General features: G+C 37.1%; 1 long non-coding RNA gene across 1 annotated transcript; it reads right to left on the bottom strand.

Annotated features, from left to right (window-relative positions):
- Positions 1 to 1,501: 1,501 nt before the first annotated feature.
- On the bottom strand, positions 1,502 to 3,957 carry LOC138900650 (uncharacterized). Its single transcript, XR_011411767.1, has 2 exons — positions 3,734 to 3,957; positions 1,502 to 2,266 (listed from the first exon to the last, which is right to left on the bottom strand). It is a non-coding gene; the product is annotated as an uncharacterized lncRNA (long non-coding RNA).
- Positions 3,958 to 4,324: the final 367 nt, after the last annotated feature.

Genomic DNA, 4,324 nt, shown 5'->3' with positions numbered 1-4,324 from the left:
TCTAAGTAAAAATCTAAGAAAAGAAAGACAAAGTTCTTGCATAACCCTAATATAATATTTCCTCTAGTATATATAGGCGTCTTTACACAGTGCACATGCTCCTTCTAACTAGTGTCCCAAATGTAATTTGCTAAACTTCCAAATATACCCTCTGGCTTGGTCTTTTGGTCATTTTCATTCATAACATGTAGTATCTTTATTCGCAAGAGATGTAAGGCTTAAAAGTTGAAGGAATTTAGTGTCATAAGTCTAGTGGGAACCTTTAATGCATGCTAATGATATCTTGATTCGCAAGAGATGTAACCATATGGTGAAGAAGTCCATGGTTAGATGGCTTTCTACTAAAGGTATTGGAGAATTATTAATACAGACTTGCTAAATGTTATAAATCACTATTAGGTCGAAACTTGAAAGTTTTGAGAAAGGTTTCAATTCTGCTATAGTATCTTGAGTCGCAAGAGATGTAAAGCTTAGGAGTTGAAGGAGTCCCATAAGTCCATTGGGAAGCTTTACTGCCTGCTATAGTATCTTGATTCGCAAGAGGTGTAAGGCTTAAGAGTTGAAGGTCATATAATTGGAGGTTTTTATTCCATTTGCTGAAAGAAGTGAGTATGGAGAGAACTGGTTAAAGTGGATTCATTTTTGTACCTTCCCGGTCTTGTTTTCTGTTATCATTAATAGCTATCCGGCAGATTCTTTTCAGAAAGTGGATGAAGGTGAGGGCCATTGTCTCCCCTTTCTTTCATTATTTTTTGAGTTGTATAGTATCTCACATCAAGAATAAAAGTTTATTGATATGGGTTTTAAGAAGTTCTTGTAAAAGCTTGCATTACTTTTCAGATCCTTTTACAATTGTACTGGAGTCTTGCAAGATGTTAAAATAGCCATGCAAAAGAGTTGGATAAGGGGTTTTAGTATTGGAATAGTAGAAGAGTACTCAATAGACATATCTCATTGACGAGCGCAAAACACACACTTAAATATGTTCGCTAGTCTAATATAGTATAATATAATATCGTATCCACAGGGATTGGAGTTAAACAGTATTTTCGTAGTTTATAGTTTGATTGCTATCCAAGATGATCAACAATTGAGATTTATGTGATTAAAAACTACAATTAACTAGAATCTACGGTTATTGACTAATGACAACGAACAAAAGTAAGCAAAGAAGATATCAATGGGAGAAAATAGGGATTGATCGGATAGGTGCAAGATAAATGTCTAGGATTTAACTCTAATTAATTCACTTCTAATGTTCCAAGTGAGTCTCTCGAATTCACTCAATTATTAGTTCAAACATTTAGTAGAAACTCCTCTCTCGATTTAATTCCAACCTCACAATATGAACCAATTTAAGCTCAGTTAAGATATGCCAGAATTTGTAGTGGATTGGTCTTTAGGAGAACCTCTCTCGATTATCCTCCTAACTAGGGTTAAACAATAATTCAACTAGCCTCTTTCGATTACTAAGAATAATTAATGAACTCAACCAACAAGATAATGCAACGATATCACAAGTTATGCCTCTCTCGATTACATGAACATGTGAATATAGATGCAACAATTAAATCATCCAAAACGATTTACTACATAAAAACTAGAGTTATAATCCACAAACAAATATCAATTCACCAAATCCATCAATCCCTAAAGAGAACTACTCCATAGATATGGAGTAATTCATCACAAATAAGTTTAAGTTAAATGAAAGCATAAACGATCTAAACTCTTGTCTTGAGTGAGAATTGAATGATGAAATCCTTGTGCTCTTTCTACTCCCACTTCTCCTTAGCCTCCTTAGGTTTTTGATGTGTCAAAAGTCCCAAAAATACCGTTTTTTCATGTATATATACCAAGTAGGGTCGGGCCCAAACGAACACACTTTCTCCTATGCGAAATAGGACTCTTTCCGGAATAGGCAGCGCACCGCGCACCTGGGAGTGTGCTCGCGCATATGGCCGCGCACTTTGGCCAGAACACTGCCTAACTTGCGCGCCCAATGCGCGCTCGCGCACCTGGGTGGCCTTTGAACTTTGCCAATTTCTGACATAAATTTGCAATGCTGCGTCGCACGGTGCGTCGCTCGATTCGTCACACTAGTGTATTTTTTCAGTAGTTGATTCTTCCTTTAATTTTGACGTCCAGCAGTGATCCTCGACCTCCGAACACGATCCCGGCTTATTCCTTTGGGCTTTTATTCAGACTTCAAAGCTCCAAATAACTCGAATTAGTTCCACAATATCTACATAACTCGGAATCACTCCTACAAAGCATAAAACACACAATTAGTGCAAAACACTAGCGATTGAAAGCTCAACTCAATTAAAGTGCAGTAAATTAGAGTGCGATAAGCAACTGAAACACGCAATTATAGCCTACCATCACTCATATATGTGGATAACACCCTTATTCTTTGTGATAAAGAGGGCACACAATTGAAACATCTGAGGATTACTACTTTTGGTCTTCGAAACATTTTAGGTTAGGATTACATATAAAATTAGCCAAAAGTTGCTTGTATTCCAATAAATGAAGTGTAGGATATAGAAGAGACAGACCAGAGATTTTTGGTTGCAATTACGCACTCTTTGCCTATCACATACTTAGACATGCAATTAATTGCGCATAAATGATAAATTAGATAATAATTGGCATGGGATCATTGATAAAATTGAAAAGAAGTCAAATTAGAAAAGATAATGTTCCTATTTGAAACGAGGACAATCCTGATAAATAGCATCCTTGATTCTCTGCCATTATTATATATGATGTACTTGTTTTTAGTGCCTGTAACCATCATACTTGCCAGAACTGATTGGACGAACCAACCAAAATTTGTTTCAGTCATTGTGTAATGAAAATGAAAATTCTGGGCAGGATCAGATTAAATTTCTTATGGGAAGTTAATAAAGAAAAAGTTTATTTCATTTGGTAATTGGTAAGATGAGGTACTGTGATACGGAAAAAAGCTGGGTGTTAGAAATTTGAGGACGCGTTACCATTTTTGCTATTTTAATGTCTATGGAGAGTCAAGATGGTGAGGTTTTACGGAAAAAAGTGTTGACAGCTACATATGCAACAGCTGCCTTGTTGTGTTAACTGTTAAGGAAGTTTCAACTTCTTATGAAATTGCAGTGTGGAAGCTACATATATTCAGTTTAAAATGGGAGTTGACAGAATAGTTCAAGTTTTTGGCATGATGCTTGGTTGCAACAATTTAACCTGAAAGATTAGTTCCCACATCTACTATGTTTTGCCAGAAATACTAAGACCACTATAGCTCAATGCAAGTCTGGACTAGGATTGGACTCCTGCTTTCTCTAATAGAGTCATTGCTTGTAATGGTTGGGAAGTGGAGAGAATGATTCAATTGCTGAAGAAACTGTTTATTGCACAGGGCTAACTAAGGAATATTTTTTATATGGTTGATCCTATCCCCTATCCAGGAGTGAACAAGGACTCTTATCCTCTTTGGTCCCTTGGTGACTCAAACTCCTAATCTCGTGATTGAAAGTGGAGCGGCCTTGCCACCGGAACTACCTGACTTGTCCTAACTGAGGGAATGATTCCATAATCCGGTATGGAGAACAGAATGGTTTGTTTACAGTTAAGTCATGAATGACATTCTACAGTCACCATATTCTACATCACAACAGAAGAAGATTTTGAAAACGATGGGTGGCAGCTAGTGGGCCTCCCTTACACATCAAAATATGCAAGAAAGAGGTACCTAGTCTGCAGTAATATACATGTGAAGATGAAGTTGAAGACACAAACCATCTATTTATACACTGCCATATTGCTATGCATTTGTGGAGCTTGTTTCTATGCAGTTTGGGTATTAAATGGGAATGCCAAGGTCTGCCGTGGAGTTGGGCATCAAAAGGGATAAGTAAAGGAGCTAAGAGACATGACACATAATCCTAGCTGGTGTGACTTTGGTAATCGTGGAAGGGAAGGAATCTAGATGCTTTGAAGGCAAAGCTAAAGCTACCCATTGCCTGAAGTATAAGTGATTTTATCTTTTTGCTTTGTGGTGTAAATAGGAAAATGCATATGAAGTGGATACAGTGCTAGATTTTCTTAATGTCTTGCAGGCCTAGATAAGTAATATTAACTCTTTTCATTTTTATGTTGTAACCCAACACTATCTTATTGTTGGTTCTTTTGCTTGTTCCCAGACCCCACTTGTGGGATTTACGGGGTATGTTGTTGGTTCTTTTGCTTGTTCGTAAATTTTTTTGGCTCATCCAACAAGTTTTAACCAAGAAACATGCATAGTCTCATGTTTATCTCCTCGTGGGGGGGGGGGGGGGGACAA

The sequence above is a fragment of the Nicotiana tomentosiformis genome, chromosome 10, assembly GCF_000390325.3.
Source record: "Nicotiana tomentosiformis chromosome 10, ASM39032v3, whole genome shotgun sequence".
Lineage (NCBI taxonomy): Eukaryota > Viridiplantae > Streptophyta > Magnoliopsida > Solanales > Solanaceae > Nicotiana > Nicotiana tomentosiformis.
Note: the sequence above shows the minus strand (reverse complement) of the source record. Positions and strands in the feature narration are given on the sequence as shown.